Source organism: Heteronotia binoei, chromosome 4 (genome assembly GCF_032191835.1).
Source record: "Heteronotia binoei isolate CCM8104 ecotype False Entrance Well chromosome 4, APGP_CSIRO_Hbin_v1, whole genome shotgun sequence".
NCBI classification, from domain to species: Eukaryota; Metazoa; Chordata; class Lepidosauria; order Squamata; family Gekkonidae; genus Heteronotia; species Heteronotia binoei.
In genome coordinates, this window is record NC_083226.1 from 145,803,672 (window position 1) to 145,820,997 (window position 17,326).

Below are 17,326 nucleotides of genomic sequence, written 5' to 3' on the forward strand. Positions count from 1 at the left end.
AGTAATGCTTTCTAAGACCCATTTGACTTCACACTCCAGAATGTCTGGCTCGAGGTCAGTGATTTCACCGTCATGGTTGTCAAGGACATTGAGATCCTTCTTGTACAATTCTTCTGTGTATTCTTGCCACTTTTTCCTAATCTCTTCTGCTTCTGTTAGGTCCCTATCGTTTTTGTCCTTTATCATGGCCATCTTTGCATGAAACATTCCCTTGATTTCTCCAATTTTCTTAAAGAGATCTCTTGTCTTTCCCATTCTGTTATTTTCCTCTCTGCTTAGGATGCCACTGTGGATCTCCTGACATCTTTTGGCCCCAAAAGGCAATCCCCCTCAATATGGATTGCAGCTGTGTGATCCAGAAGTGAGGGGCAGCTCTTCCTTCTCCTGGTATTTTTTCTCTGATTGAAAATGGATCTTCTGAGCAGCTTATAGCTCCAGTAGAGAAAAAAAGACAGGCACAATGCAGGCACTTGTCTCTTTTTTGAGTGGGATGAAAAGCAGTCGGGGGTATTGAATGAGGCATGAAGGCAAAGAGTTCAATATCTCCTTTCCAGTGCACTTGCCTATCCACACTGCCCATTCTTCCCCTTTCCCACACCTGCATTTTAAAGCCAAAAACAAGGCAAGATGCCCAATGACAGAACTCTACCATCCTATATAATCTGACCCTAAAAGAGCTATTCAGTCACTGCTATCTGAGACACTAGAGGTGATGGGCAAAGGGGGGGCATTGCCTCATCTACAATGGCTCATTTCAAATGAAAATATACCTCCACTTTACACATGAATGGGGCAGAACTATAATTAAATATATGTGGCTATTCCTGTTATAGTTAGCATGCAGCCAGAGATCACTGTAAACCTTTGTTCTAGATTATGGGCCACCAATGTGGTGCCTATGGATGCTAGGACACCTGCCTACACCTTTCCTGGCATCTGCCAAAGTTGGCAGGGCCAGGTGGAGCTTTTGCCTAGCAAGCTTCTGATTGGCCACTGGAAATTTGATTGGCTGTGCAGATTTTTGAAAACTGTTGCTTTGGTAGCAGGTGCCAAAGCAGCACAAGCATCCTCACTGTATGACTGAAGGTAAGCTGTGGCAGCCATTTTATGACAGGCTATACCTCCTGCAACAGCTATTGTGTGGCTCTGCCCACCACATTGTGTCTGAATTCCAAAGGTGCCTGTAGGCTCAAAAAGGTTGGCGACTCCTGCTCCAGGTCAAGAGATTGCAAATAAAGGAAAGGGAGATACTAAAACCCCAAATGTATGAGTATAGCTTTAAGTGGCGAGGCATTTGGGTGAAGTGACTCCCCATGGTTTAGCAGTGATTTCAATCAGGTCTTCAGAGACCACTAAGAGCAGGGTTGCCAGATCTATTTGGCTGGTGGGAGGGAGGCTTCCGGGAGTGGGCAGGGCAGGGTGAAGTCACTGCCTGCGACATTATTGGTGCAATGATGTTACGCAGAAGTGATGTCATTGTGCCAACAATGTCGATGCAGGAGGGGGCTGTTTGGGGGTGGGGCTTCCCCCACCAGCCAGTTGGCTGGTGGCAGATTGGAGCTCCAGCCAGTTGGCTGGTGGCAGATTGGAGCTCCCGAAAATGGGGAAACCTCTGCCCCAACCAGGGACCTGGCAACCCTAATCAAGCATCACAGTCTGCAAACTTCCATATCAGTTTCTCTATTCTAGTCTGGCGTGGGGACATTTAAAGACAAAAGGAAACCATCTGTTTTTACCTGCAGTGGCTCCTGGGCCAACAGAAAAGCTGTGGGGTCCAAATGCCCTCATTAGACCATCAGGGTGTGGCATGCCGTTATTCTCCACTGCGATGTCATTTCCCTGTAATACTGCTCCTCAGAATTTGCTCAGGCCTCTCCATGAGACACACAGGGATAATTAAATGTCATAAAACAATTTTCAGTGAGAATGCGATCATGTAAATTAAGTCCCGAAATGAATGCAGCTGGCACTGCATATTGAGATAGGCTTGGTTCTTTATTTCATTGTTCTCATTTAATATTGTTCTTGAATTCATGGCTCAGATATTAAAAATGGCATAAATCTAGAGCACTGAACAAGACCTTCTTTCTCAAACCTTTATCTACTGCATTATGGTTGCCAGTCTCCAGGTGGGACCTGGAGATCTCCTGCTATTACAAGTGATCTCCAGATGACAGAGATCAATTCCCCTGGGGAAAAATGGCTTCTTTGGAGGGTGGATGCCATGGCATGATATCCTGCAGAAGTTCCCCCACAACCCCTGCCCTCCCCAGCCTCCACCCTCAAATCTCCAGGTATTTCCCAACCCAGAGCTGGCAACCTGATGCTATTGCTTTTGTTTACAAAGCCATCTTGTACATCATTCAGCTATTGTGAATATCCTCACAACAGCCCTGTGAAGTAGTTCTCCAATGAACTAAAGTAATCCATTCTCTGGTCTGAGTGCCATTAATGCCAGAGTGGGCCATCACCTTTTCTAGCCAGTTTGGTGTAGTGGTTAAGAGCCATGGACTCTAATCTGGAGAGGTTTGCTTTCCCACTTCACATGAAACCTGCTGGGTGAATTTGGGCCAGTCACAGTTCTCTCAGAACTCTTTCAGCCTCACCTACCTCACAATGTGACTGTTGTGGGGAGAGGAAGGGAAGATGATTCTAAGCTACTCCAAGACTAATGGTAAGGGTATAAACCCAGCTCTCCTCCTCCTCCTCCATCATCTCCATGTTGGGAGAGCCAGCTGTGGTGAAAGTCCTGGATTAGAATCTGAGAGTCAAGTTTGAATCCCCACTCAGCCTTGGAAACTTGATGAGTGATCATTGGTCAGTCACACTGTTATGTATATGAATATTATACACACAATCTCAGCCTACCTCATAGGGTTTGTGGTGAGGAGAAAACAGAGGAGAGGAGAACATTGGAAGCTGATTTGAGTCCCCATTGGGGATAGATAAATAAATAAGTAAAAAAGATATATGTTGGCATTGGCACTTAGAACTCCCTGCCTCATGTTACAAAACTACTGTTATTGTTCATGGGACCATTAAACACTATTATTTTAAAGAAACTTTATTTTTTCAATATGGGAAACTCTGGAGTTAGGAAGTAGTTTTATAGGCTGGTGATTTTGTTGTTCACAGTTATTTATCTTTTGGTTATGTTTTAAAGCAAGGAACACCACCAGCTGTATGAGCCAACCTAAGACTTGAGGTCAGCCCAAGTCTGAGAACAAGCCTTAGCTTAGCTTTCTGGGGAACCAAGGAAAGGTCTTTTTTGACTGTTCCCCACCACCACCTTTAGAACTCCTTCCGATGAGATTTGAGAAGGCCACTACATTTCCTTCTCCTGCCCTGTACTTTTGGTTAGATAAATGAAGATAAAAATACTTAAGCTCTTTTCTCCCCTCCCCCTCTAATTTTCTTCTGGGAAAATATTAAGTCCAATCTATTTCTATGTATAGAGAGGCCTAAGTACCCTGCAATCAAGGGTAAGGTTGCCAACCTCCAGATGGTGCCTGGAGGTCTCCTGGATTTACAACTGATTTCTAGGCAACAGAGATCAGTTCATCTGAAGAAAATGGCTGCTTTGAAAAGTGGTCTCTATGGCATTATATCCCATTGAAGACCTCCCTCTCCCCCAGTCCGCCACCTCCTCAGACTCCACCTCCATAATCTCCATATATTTCCAATCCTGGAGCTGGCAAGTGCCTGGGAATTGCACATGTGGAAAGCTCAGTCGTGAACACCCTGAGGAATCTCTCATTTCTGCTAACTATTTTCACTGCAAAAGAGCTTCATTTCCCTAAGCCATTCACCACCCTTTCCTTGCTTTTTAAAAATGGGACTAAAAAACTACTGTACAATGGGCAACATTCATCAAAGATGTGCTAGAAAATGCTACTAATTGCAAAATGCTCAATAGGCTTCCTTCCAAGCAAGAGTAGCTTTCAGTGGCTTAATTAGAAGCCATTTACCAAGCTTGTCCTTGCTGGATATCATGTGCTCAGACCATATTTAGCAAAGAAGAAATAAGAATCATTCAAAGGACAGGCTTGCTCAAGGTCCACAGCATCTATTAGCATTCATATATGCTTGATCTGTGCTCTGCAGCGACAGCAGACAGAAAAACTGAACCTGTACACTTGAATCAAAATAACCCACCAAAAGCAGAGCATTCTGAGCAATGCAAATGCAGCATGCAGATTACAAAATTAATGAAGCAAGAATCATTTTAAGGCTCATGTTTTTTTTAAAAAACAAACAAACCTCTAACTCAATGTGTTGAAGAAAAAAAATGTCAAATGTGAAAGTTCAGTGTTTTTATTTATGTAATATTTATTTCAGGTATACTTAGTGGAAGACAGTATAAACATTAGCTTCTAGGGTTGCAGCTTTGGGTTGGAAAATTCCTGGAGATTTGAGGGTGAAGCCTGAAGAGGGCAGAGTTTGTGGAGGGGATGAAGCTCCGTGTGGAGGAGTGAACCCTCCAAAGGAGCCATTTTCTCCAGGAAATTAGATGTCTCTAGTCTGGAGATAGGGATGCCAGCCTCCAGGTGAGGATCCCCTGGAATTACAGCTCATCTCCAGACTACAGAGATTGGTTCCCCTGGAGAATATGGTTGCTTTGGAGGGTGGACTGTATGGCATTGCACCCACTGAGGTCCCTGTCCTCTCCAGGCTCCATCTCTAAGTCTCCAGGAGATTCCCAACCTGGATCTGGCAACTCTACTTCCCCATCCCCCACTGGTGGCCAAGGGGGACCCAGCAACCTATCTAGAGATCAGCTGCAATTCCAGGAGAACTTCAGGCCCACTGGCAAGCCTATTCTCAGGCTGTGTGAATCCAAGGACAAGACGACACTCATACCAGATGAGCCTTTACTACTTCACTTTTTTTCTTCACTCCTGCTCCTCTAAAAGCTGCTTGATTGGGGAGGCAAAATTAAAAAATGATGCCCCCTTTTGGGCCATTCTGTCTTATGGTCCCATACAATACAATGGACTCCATGTCCAATTGGCGCCCCCCCCCCCTCTGTCGGCGCCCGGGGCAAGCACCCCCCCTCTGCCCCCCTCTAGATCTGGCCCTGATTGGCAGATATTACTGGCTGATAATAGCATGAAAAAGCTTCACTGGCTGGTTCTGACAGATCAGAGTGCTGTGAAAGGCACAAGAGTAAACCAGCCCAGTTTTTTTGGCTAGCTGGCAGCTCTATTCTTTATGTATTCGTTACTAATCTCCATTCCAGAAAGGTAACTTCTGCAATGGCCCTCACACTTTGCTTTCAAGATGCAATCAGGGTCAGCAAACAGATAACGATTTTCTCCAATGCTATCACGGTGCATTTCAGTCGTGCACTCCAACTACGTATCATCAGGCTTTAAAAGCCCCATTTAGATTTCTCTCACTTGGTTCCCAGAATAACCTTTGCAGTCAGAAAAGTCACCCTAAGAAGACTTTCACTGCTTGCAGCCACAACTACTGAGTTGTGACAACTTAATGAGACCACAAAAACCTTCTCAGAGACTGATGAAGTATTTCAAAGTGAACCTCCTGATGACCCACTTACTGGGGGAAGCTTTTAACAGAGGTGGGAATATATTAAAACCATTGTAAATGTTCCAGAATTGTCCTAGCCTGCCCCCCAGTAATGCATGTGTCTGTGGGTGTTTCCTGTATGTCTTGGGGTGCTGTGACATCATGGCATTCTATAGTGGGAGGAACATTTGTGTGATGTCACAGCACCCAATGACATACAGGACATGCTATGCCACCCCATTTCCCACCATTAACTTGTGCAAAATTTACAGCTTTGGAAAATGAATGTTTAATTTGCACACTGCTGTGGCTGCCCTAAAACAGCCTTCCCAGGTAGGACAAAGGTTTTGAAAATTAATTTCGCAGGTTAACCTTCAGTGGGGAATTGATGTAATTGGGCAAACTGTAATTAGCAGGTAACTTAGTAAGTCTATTCAACAAGCCACTATCTTAGTATGAAAACCTAAAGGTTCTACATTTTGTCTAGAAGTTTCCAAGGAATGGAAGGCCTGGAGTTTGGGAAGATTAAGGGGAGGGGAGGCATTCTAAGGAGGAGAACCATGACTTTCCCCCTTCCCTTTGCTTTGGATGGAAGAAGAAGAAATTGGATTTATATCCCACCCTATACTCTGAATCTTAAGAGTCTCAGAGTGGTCACAATCTCCTTAACTTCCCCCCACCACAGACACCCTGTGAGGTGGGTGGGGTTGAGAGAGCTCTTACAGCAGCTCTCCTTTCAAGGACAACTCCTACGAGAGCTATGGCTGACCTACGAGAGCCCATTCCCGCAGCTGCAAGTGGAAGAGTAGGGAATCAAACCTGGTTCTTCCAGACAAGAGTCTGTGCACTTAATCATTACACCAAGCTGGCTCTCAAGCAGAAGGAAGGCTCTGATGAGTGCCATCAAATGAGAAATGAAAGGGAGGGAAACCCCAGCGTTTGGCCTTGAGATGAAATGCTGACTACTGTAGGGATGCCAGCCTCCAGGTGGACCTGGGGATCCCCTGGAATTACAGGTCATCTCCACTCTACAGAGATCAGTATCCCTGGAGGAAATAGATGTTTTGGAGGATGGAGTCCATGGCATTGTATCCCCACTGAGGTCCCTGTTCTCCCCAGACTCTATCCCCAAATCTCCAAGAGTTTCCCAACCAGGATTTGCAACCCTACCCCCCCCCCCAAACCCTTGCAACCTGGCAACTCTACTAACTTGGCATGGTTTGGGTCTGCCAACTCCCACTGGAAGATATCTGGAGATCTGGGGGTAGGGAATGGTTTCGAGAAGGGAGGTACTTCAGCAGGGTATAATGCCATAGAGTTCACCACCCAAAGCAGACATTTTCTCCATGGGAACTGATCTCTGTCATCTTGAGATCAGTTGTAATCCTGGGAGATCTCCAACCCCTACTAAAGTTGGTTGTTCAAATTTCCTAAGTCTGATTTACCAACATAAGGTAAACTGTTTGACTTTGCAAGTGTAACCACTTCAATCTTGAAAGAATTAAACTGTTGTTTATATAATAATGTTACCTAGATCCAGGTGGGCAGCCATTTTGGTCTGAAACAATAGAACAAAGTAGGAATCCAGTAGCACCTTTAAGACCAACAAAGTTTTATTCAGTATGTAAGCTTTCATATGTATGCATACTTTATCAGACAATGAAATGGGGTACAGTGAACAGTGTTACATATAGCCGGTGGGCAGTGATTAAGCATGCAAAGTGGTATAAAGTTAGAATATTTTGCCACTGGATTCTTTTAAAAAGAGCTATGTTTGTTTCTATACTGAGCCATGTTTGACTCTAGAGGCATAGACTGCAGGCACCTGGTCTAGTGCCTTGAATGTAGGACTAGTACTGGTAAGACCTGAGTTTGAATCTCTACTCTACCATAAAGCTGGGTGTCTTCGGTCACTAACTCAGCTTGACTCTCATAACTCTGTTACAAGAATAAAATAGGGAAGGAGATAATCACATGGAATCTCTGAGCTCCCAGGTGGAAGTGTGGGATAAAAATGTGATCGGCAGGTAAGGGACAGAGGGAACTATTACACAAGACTTCTTTTCAGAATTACAAATGAGCATGACAGGTGTTCTTCAGGTGTTAGTATATACCACCTTGGGCTTTCTGAGAAGAAATGTAATGAAAGAATAATTATCCTTCTGTGTACCTTATTGCCCGCTCTAAGGCATTCTCTAGCCTGAAGTGTAACACACAGACGAAAAAAGCATTGGCTGCCCCTCATACATTTTTAGATGGACACCCCCAAATTTTAACTGATAATTTTAAAAAGGTCACCTAAAGACATACTTTAATTTGTAATTTTTTTAAAAAAAAAGGTGGTGGGGAGGGGAGAGGAAATGTGGGAAAATCATCTAAATCTCCTGCTTAGCCTAAATATATTCCACAACCTTGTCTGTTTATATTTAGACTGACTGCAGTGGCAACCCCACAAAAAGAGTCTCCATGGCAACTGAGAGCCATTTTAAGTTCCTCTGAGTGACAGTCTTTGAATGTACACTTCGTTCAGAAAAAAAGTAAGCGTATATTATAGTCACTGTTTCTTGATATTTATTACAGTGTGTGACCTCTCCAGAATACTACTGATTAAAGCTATTTTGCATACAATTTATTATAAGAACATCAGTAATGAGTCACCAAATAATTATGATAATTTTATAATAATAATAATAATAATAATAATATTTTATTTTTATATCCCGCCCTCCCCGCTAGGCGGGCTCAGGGCGGCTAACAGACATGGGAGTCTCATGATTCACATTAAACAATAATAGACATGGGAGTCCCGTGATTCATAAAACATAACAACTTAAACATTAATTACAATAAATTATTTAAAATACATAAAAACATATAAACATATAAGATATAAAAATAGGTGCTAAAATGATGTATTTAAGATGGCTGAGTGTCTATTCATTCATTAATCAGGTTCCGTCTTAGTTGCCACATGGTGACTCAAATGCTAACTGAAAAAGAAATGTTTTGCAAGCCCTGCGGAATTGGTTCAGGTCCCGCAGGGCTCGCACCATCTCTGGGAGATCGTTCCACCAGCGAGGGGCTATCACCGAGAAGGCCTGCTCCCTAGTGGCCTTCAACCTAACTTCTCTTGGCCCAGGGATTGTTAATAAGTTCTGAGAACCAGACCTCAGTGCTCTCCGGGGTACATATGGGGAGAGGCGGTCCTTTAGGTAGGCAGGTCCTCGGCCATATAGGGCTTTAAAGGTAATGACCAGCACCTTATAGCGAACACGGTAGACAACCGGCAGCCAGTGCAGATTGCGCAGCCCAGGCCGTGCAGGCTCCCACCGTGGTAGTCCCTCCAGCAGCCTGGCCGCCGCGTTCTGGACTACCTGGAGTCTCCGTGTTCGGTACAAGGGCAGCCCCATGTAGAGGGCATTGCAGTAGTCTAACCTCGAAGTGACCGTTGCGTGGATCACAGTTGCCAGGTCGGTGCGTTCCAGGAAGGGGGCCAACTGCCTCGCCCTCTTGAGATAGAAGAAGGCGGATCTAGCAGTGGCAGCTACTTGGGCCTCCATTGATAGGGAGGACTCCAGTAGCACCCCCAGGCTCTTGACTTTGCGCACCGGTACCAGTGGCACACCGTCAAAGGCCGGTAAAGTAGTCTCCCCTCCCGGTCCGCCGCGGCCCACGCAAAGGACCTCAGTCTTCGCCGGATTCAACTTCAGCCCGCTCAGCCTGAGCCAGTCAGCCACGGCTTGTAGTGCCCGGTCCAAATTTGCTGGGACATCACCAGCCCGGCCGTCCATCAATAGATAGAGCTGGGTGTCATCTGCATATTGATGGCAACCCAGCCCATACCTCCGTGCAATCTGGGCAAGGGGGCGCATAAAGATGTTAAACAGCATCGGGGAGAGGACTGCCCCCTGAGGCACTCCGCAATGGAGTGGATACCTCTGAGACAGTTCCCCCCCGATCGCCACCCTTTGTCCCCGACCCTCAAGAAAGGAGGAGAGCCACTGTAAGGCTAGCCCCCGAATTCCTGCGTCGGCGAGGCGGCGGGTCAGCAGCCGATGATCAACCATATCGAACGCCGCCGATAGGTCTAACAACAGCAATACTGCCGAGCCGCCTCGATCCAGTTGCCGTCGGAGGTCATCCATGAGGGCGACCAGGACTGTTTCTGTCCCATGGCCCGGGCGAAAGCCGGACTGGCATGGGTCTAGGACGGAAGCGTCCTCCAGGAATTCCTGTAACTGCACCGCCACGGCCCTCTCGATTATTTTGCCTAAAAAGGGCAAGTTTGAGACCGGCCGGTAATGTGCCAATTCGGCCGGATCTGATGACGGTTTTTTCAGGAGAGGGCGGACCAGTGCCTCTTTCAGAGGTGTTGGAAAAACACCTTCTGAAAGGGATCGATTTATAATATCCCGTATAGGATATCTTAATTCCTCCTGGCAGGCCTTAATTAGCCAGGAGGGGCAGGGGTCCAGATCGCAAGTCGTGGAACGTGCAGTGGCAAGAATTCTGTCGACTTCCTCCAAGCTGAGCGGGTCGAAGCAATCCAGAGTTGAATCAGAAGACACGCATTGGGCTTCGAGTCCACTTACTGCCTCCAAGTTGGCGGGGCAGTCCTGGCGGAGCGATTGGACCTTATCCGCAAAGAATTTCGCGAAGGCCTCGCAGCCGATTTCCAATTCCTTAGCTTTAGAATTGCCCTGAGGCAATGTAGTCAGATTCCGAATTATTCTAAATAATTGGGCTGGGCGCGAATTTGCGGATGCAATCCTAGCCGCAAAGTATGTTTTCTTTGCGGCCTTGATTGCCATCTCATAGGACTTCATAAACTTCCTATAAGATGTTCTAGTCGCCTCGTCACGAGTGCGTCGCCATTGCCTCTCTAGCCGTCTAAGGCCTTGTTTCAGCTGGCGTAATTCCGGGGTATACCACGGAGCCAGCTTAATCCGAGGTCGCAGAGGGCGCCGAGGTGCGATCTCCTCGATGGCCCTAGAGAGCCGGCTATTCCAGGTCTCAATCAGGCCATCAAGGGAGCCGCCAGAGGGCCAGGAGTCCCGCAGAGCCATCTGGAACCGTTCCGGGTCCATTTGACTCCGCGGGCGAGCCATAATCGGCTCCTCGCCTAAACAGGTTCGGGGGGGCATATTCACACGGGCCTTGAGGGCGAAGTGATCCGACCATGGCACAACCTCTGTGGTTATATCGCTCACTACAATCCCGGCCGCAAAGATCAGGTCTAACATGTGCCCGGCCTGGTGGGTGGGGGTCACAACGAATTGAGAGAGTCCCAGTGTCGCCATGGAAGACACTAGGTCCGTCGCCTGACTGGAGGACGGGTCATCGGCATGGACGTTGAAGTCACCCAGGATTATCAGCCTTGGGTGCTCCAGCGCCCAGCCTGTCGCCGCCTCAAGCAGGGACGGTAAGGCGTTGGCCGGTGCGTTAGGCGTACGGTACACCAGCCAAATCGCCAACCCCTCTTCATCCCCCCACGCCAGCCCGGCACATTCAATGCCCTCAATCTTTGGGGCCGGGAGCGCCCTAAAGGAGTAAGCCTCCCGTGCAAATAATGCCACTCCTCCCCCCCGCCCGCTCGTCCGCGATTGGTGGAAGACCGAGTAACCTGGGGGAGCTGTTTGCGAGAGGGCCACTGTATCACCCTCCCGGATCCAGGTCTCGGTCACGCAAGCCAGGTCCATATTCTGCTCAAGCATGAACTCTCGGAGAGTTGAGGTCTTATTATTGATGGACCTGGCGTTGCATAACACCAATGACGGAGGCGGGTTGCTCCTGGTCCTGCTACCTGTCACCCTTGGGATGGGCCGCAGACTGGAGGGGGGCCGAGCACCGACTTGTCTCTGTCCGCCTCCCTTATAATATCTGCTCCCACCGCCATACCTCCCCCTCCCCAGGAGCACCGGAATCCCTGAGCCAGCCATTCCTCGCTGGCAGCAGCTGCAATGAAACTACTATCAGGCTGGCGTCTAATTACACACCCGTGTAATTTTAATCCGTGGTAATATTTTTGTAGGATAATTCTCCCCCCCCCTCAAGATATTATTATTACACTATACTACACCATTTTGAAAATTGAAAATTTAGGACTTATTTTTTTGCACTAAAGCATGAAGTGAAATTTAGGATTGCTTTGAATTAATGTAATGTGGTGCTTAAAAACAGAAGCTAGGAAACTCACCAAGGGGTAGGGGTGCCAGCTTCCAGGTGGGACCTGGGGATCCCCTGGAATTACAGGTTATATCCAGACTACAGAGATCCAATTCCCCTGGAGAAAATGGATGCTTTGGATTGGACTCTGTAGTATCATACCTAAGTGAAGCCCCTGTCCTCCCCAGACTCCATCCCCAGATCTCCAGGAGTTTTCCAATCTGGATCTGGTAACCCTCCCTCTCTCCCCACCCACTGCCAGTGGCTAGGAAACCATTGGCAACCCTACCAAGGGCCATTCGTATGGAATTTGTATGCAGATCTTATATCAGGGTGGCCAAACTGTGGTTTGGGAGCCAGATGTGCTTCTTTCACACATATTGTGTGGCTCTGAAAGCCCCCACCACCATGTCAGCTGGCTTGGAGAAGGCATTTCTCTCTTTAAATCTCTTCTCCAAGCAAAGCCACCCGGCGGCTTGGAGAATGCATTTAAAGGTAAAGTTGTTTTCTTTCCACCTCTCCCTCCCCCCATCTATTTTCCTTCCTTAATTCCTTCCTCTGACGTTCATGTCTTGCAGCTCTCAAACATCTGCTATTTATTCTATGTGGCTCTTACATTAAGCAAGTTTATCAACTTTGGACTCAATAGGAACTTAGAATGGTTGGCTGAGCTCTCCATTGAGGTTTAAAAGCATTATTTAGGTTCATCCTACTTGGCTATTTCATGAACTGTTAAGTGTGGTCCACACTCACCCTGAGTATATTCTTATTTTTTCCAATGGATGTTTTTCCATCTGTGTTTTGCAGTGTAACACATCATGGGATCAGTCCTAAACATGTACTTGTAAGTAAGTCTCCTGTTATTCAGTGAAGCTTAATCCCAGAAAAGTGCCTTTAGGATTGCATCATGGGAGAAATTGGACCATATGGTTTCTTTTAACTTTCCTTCTCTCTGTCCATAGCTTTAAGTATATATATCCCTCTGCCTAATAAATATTAACACTTCATACATTAGGCTTGCAAAAGCTTGCATAAAAAAAAAAACTTAAATTTTTAAGGTGCTGCAAGACTCTTGTTGTTTTGGCTGCAGCAGTCCACCTTGCACAACAGCTGTAAATTTCGAATATTACTGCATTGCATATTTACCTGGTGCAGAATACCAATCTGTCCATCATAATCCTTGGCTGCATTTTAGCTTGGAATATAAAGTAAGATGTTGTGCATAATCTGAGCTCTGCAGATCAAGTACCCTGTTTCTGTAGGCACATGAGCAAAAGGTCTTTATTGTTAAATCCTGTTGCTCTCATTGATTGCTGGGAAACTGCTACAAAGCCATCTGTTTATGTAAAGGATGCTGGAAAAGTGTTTAAAGTTAAGCCCTTCTTTCTGTTGAAACTCTCAATGGCTGCTGTGAATCACAGTGATACCGGCCAAAGTGGTGTTTTATTCCAGTATAGGCTTTTCATGAGGTAGACCATTAGATACGTACAGTGTACATCCACAGGAGATATATGGTGGTGGAAAGTGCTATTTGTTTTTAAAAACATTGTTATGTTGCCTTTCTGCCCAAATAGGGTCCCCAAGGTGGCAAACAATAAAAAATTGAACATCAAAACAGCAATCAAAATAATATATAGAATAATTTAATAAAAACATATAAAAACATACTAATTGACATAAATAATGGTCTGTTGGGGCCTTATCACAATTAATAAATTCACAACTCCAAGCTGGACAAATGGAAAAGCTCATGGTAAGAACATAAGAAGAGCCCTGCTGGATCAGACTAGGCATGACAGCTGCAGCCCCATCTGCCAGAATCATCCCTGAATCCCTAGGGATCCCTAGCAGACAAATCAGTTGCCCAGGCCTAGAGGGTCAGACAAATAGGGGACAGAGGCCTAGGTTTTCCCTGATGCAGCCTCCTAGCGCTGGTAATTCAGAGGTTCATTGCCTTTGTATATGAGAGTTGTCAGGCCTTCTGCTATGATGGCCAGAGTGTGTGTGTGTGTGGGGGGGGGAAGTCACTGGTGATCTAGCAGCATAACCTAATCTCAGGGAACACCTAAAGTGACATCATATCAATCTAGGAATCACTGGGAGCTCTATGGCTTTACGGAGGAATGGTGGCTCAGTGGTAGAGCATTTGCTTGGGAAGCAGAAGGTCCCAGGTTCAATCCCTGGCATCTCCAAAAAAAGGGTCCAGGCAAATAGGTGTGAAAATCCTCAGCTTGAGACCCTGGAGAGCTGCTGTCAGTCTGAGAAGACAATACTGACTTTGATGGACCAGGGGTCTGATTCAGTATAAGGCAGCTTCATATGTTCATATATGTCCTAGAGATGTATGACATTGCTTCTGACTGAAACTGGCACACTGTCCCACCTACGGAACCACTGGCTGGCAACCCTGCTGTATATAAGGCTCACTTTACTCACCATGGCTAGTAGCCATGGATGAAGCTATCCATGTATCTGTCTAACCCCCTTTGAAAGCCATGGTGTGCTTCCTCTGATAGTTTTGTGGTGAAGGGAGGCTTGCCTATAATTTAGCAGCTTGAGGGGATCAAAGATGGGAACATTCTTGGACCCTGACTGCCTCATTGGTCTCCTCTTCTGTAAAATATCATACACGTAGCAGGATTTGCTGCTGCCAGGGGCTCCCTTGGCACACCTTGGAGGCAGTAAAGATAAGCTATACAATTTAAGCACTGATCTGATGCTTTGTTGTGGCATCATCACTTGAACAAGCTGGCAGGGGGGGATATTCTCACCTTGGCAGCACTGAGGAAGGGAGTGGAGATCAGCTAATCATTATAATTCCATTACAGATCAATTAATTTAAATGGTGGCCCTTATTCTTTGTTGTGGCAGCTCACTGGAGGCCAAACTCCATCTGTCCACATTTCCACTAGAAAACGCTGCCCCCCTCTTTTTGTGAGGCATGATTAGTGCTGTGCAAAAAAAAAAAAAAATCAAGCTGCAATTCCGATTATACTTGGCATTTATAATACTCTTTCAGTATTCAAAATGTTTCATGTGCAGTATCTTCTGGCAGTCCTTACACAACAGGCCTGTAAGCTGGGCCAGCCCTATTATCCCCATATTGTGGCATTGCGCTGAAGGGAAGACATGCCTAATGCCACCCAATAAATTGGTGACAGCAGTGAAATTTGAACCAGGGACTGCCCAATTTAAAGCTAATTCTCTTGGCCATTAAATTATGCCAACTTCCTGTATACTTACTATGCATACTCATGAGTAAGTATCCTTATAAGAAATGTGCATAACTTCCAAACAAGCATGGACAGTACTGGGATGTACATCTTCTTCTATGGCGTTTGTCTTTCCGGTTGTGTATAACTCAGACACAATGGTGATCTGGACACGTGGAAAGCCAAAACCCAGATCACTGCATGCAAATTCAGACTAAAATAAGAAAAACCAATTTGGCTCCCAATTGAAAAAAGACTCAGAAAAACTTATGTTAATTAGCTGTAGCATTAGAAGCTCAGTGTTAGAGGCCAGATGGACCTGACACCTATAAGGAGTTCAATTTAGCTAGGGGTTGCCAGCTCTCAGTTGGGAAATATCTGGAGATTTTTTTGGGGGGGTGGGGGGTGGGGTGAAGCCTGAGAAGGGCAAGGTCTGGAGAAGAGAGGGACCTCAGCAGGGTATAATGCCACAGAATCCACCTTCCAAAGCAGCCATTTTCTCCAGTTGAACTGATCTCTGTCACCTGGAGATCAGCTGTAACAGCCACCACCTGGAGGTTGGCAACCCTGATAACCTTTGAGCCAAGGCCCTTGTTAGATATTTTGGGATGGATCCTGTCAAAACGATCTGTGCATCCAACAAAATAGAATTCTGTTGATTCGCCTTTGTATAGCAGCTCTTCCCCCTCATTCAGCTGCTGGGGTCCTCCACAATACGAGGGCAACATTTGGGGCAGATTTCAGAATGTAGCTGGAGGTGGAAGGTAGGGAAATCACACTTCCATGCGCATAAGTCTTTTTGTGTGTCTCTGGGAATTTTAGACAGGATCCAACCTACATAGTTATTCTCTCTCACCTTTGCCTCGCCTTCTCTGCTTTTTAAACAAAAATAATAATTATGAACGTCTCACTTCTTCCAGCTGTGAAAAGTCCCAGGGGCTACACTTATGTGGGTCAGTTCCTTTTCAAGGACAGACCTGAAGATTCATGGAATTTTTGAAGTATTTGCTTATTTACAAATAGACAGATATATCACAGGGTGGACAGGCAGAGGCATCCTTAAGGGGCAGAAGATCTACTACTCACATCAGATGCTGAGAGAGAGATATAATGTACCATAATCAAAGCGCCTCAGCCAACTTCAGCAGAGTATGTTTGAATCTTCCAGCATTTTAACTGTCCTTTCTTTTCACGCACACACACACACATTTGGCCCCTCCTTCTGGTTAGGCAGGAGACTCATCATACCTTCCAAGTCCTGAACAAAACCATTTTCCTGTTATTCAAGGGCCATCAAGGAAATGCCTAGCTGTTAAGACATTTTATTCTTACTTTTGTCATGTAGAGAGACTGATCCACTGATCAGAAGCCAGGCATGAAACCCTAATAATATAAATAGTATGGAATGGAACTTTTTAGTTGATGCTTTATTTCAAATATGTCCTTGTCTGTTAAATTCGAGCAAGAAATGCTATTTCCCACACAAAGTGCCTTCTTTGACATCATAGCTAGAGACATTGACAATTACATAGACCCAACCCCATGATGCTCTGTCAGGGTTGAAGGATTTTTACAAGACTTAACATTGCCAAAATGTCTACTTGCCCTTAAATTCTCCAACCGAGCCATTCACAGCTTCTTATAATCTGCTTCTGAAGCCAAGAGGAATTATGCAGCCTCACTACCTGTTTTTTAAGGCTGTCACTATTCGTGACTTGTTTAAAGACAGACATGATTAAGGCTTTATGTGCTCAGAGACATGAAAATACAAGACATAAATCTAAAAATATTAAGATGGCTTTCAGAATCCAGCTACAGAAGACTGATCTATATTATTTTCCTGCTCCTAAAGGCTTAAAGCAAGTAAAACATTAAGGCTACCAATCAGAGATTGTTTTGTAGAAAAATAGGTGGTGGAGCTTATTAGCATAACTCATTAGCATATGCCCCCCCCAGCCAAAAGCAACCTGATGCAAGAAAGGAGAGCCCCAGGAGAGCAAGGCCTGCTTGGGCTGGCTAGAGATCCAGCCAGCCTAAGTAGACCTCGCTCACCAGGGGCTCTCCTTGGCCACCCCCCCTCCAGCCAAAAGGCCAGCAAGCCACCCGCCGCCCAAAATCACATAAGAAGAGGAGAAAGGGTGGCGTGGGCTTCTCCAGGGGTTAATGAGGGTTGCTGGCAAAGCTCCTGGTGGCTGGCTGGCTGCCCGCTCTCCTAATCCTATATATATATAGGATTAGGAGAGCGGGGGGTTGTTGTCTTTGTTTTAGTTGCCATCTTGTTTTGAATGTTTTAATTTTTTAACATTATTATATGTCTATTGTTACTTTTACATACTGTGAACCACCCTGAGCCCACTTGTGGGATAGGGTGGATATACATTTAACAAATAAATAAATGACAAAATAATTGCAATAAATAC

At 45.7% G+C, this 17,326-nt stretch overlaps 1 protein-coding gene across 2 annotated transcripts in view; it reads right to left on the reverse strand.

Moving 5' to 3' along the window:
* RAB3C (RAB3C, member RAS oncogene family) overlaps positions 1 to 17,326 on the reverse strand; it is a 221,920-nt gene that overhangs the window by 81,409 nt on the left and 123,185 nt on the right. The window lies entirely within an intron of this gene.